The following is a 466-nucleotide window of genomic DNA, read 5'->3' on the forward strand; positions in this document are numbered from 1 at the left end:
GCATCCTCTCTACATGTGATCATCATCTGTACCAACTATACACACATCTGTTATTCAAAGATGTTTTATTCCCTACGAAGATTGCAGTCATATTTGTATGTGTGTGTATAATACTGTTGATAACCTAGCTATAGGTTATAGGATAAGCTTTGGTTTGATCACAAATAGCTACTTATAAAGGGTTGAATTAGCAAAGTTAAAGGATAAATCTGCTTTCATGATGTTTAAGTCTTATTTTTGTAGTTTTGTCAATCATTCTATGAATAATAAATCTGTATTTAACAGTTAATTGCTGAGACTGATGAGTGTGACATTGATAGAAAGTCCAACAAACATATTAGTCAAACTTATTTGGAAGAGAAAACAAAGTAATATTACTACTACTAATAGTTGTAAGCCTTAATCAAAATGTACAGACTGACTCAGTTTTTATCTTTACCTTACTGTAACCCTGTCTCCAAACAAA

Source organism: Scomber japonicus, chromosome 21, assembly GCF_027409825.1.
Source record: "Scomber japonicus isolate fScoJap1 chromosome 21, fScoJap1.pri, whole genome shotgun sequence".
In the NCBI taxonomy this organism is placed as follows: Eukaryota; Metazoa; Chordata; class Actinopteri; order Scombriformes; family Scombridae; genus Scomber; species Scomber japonicus.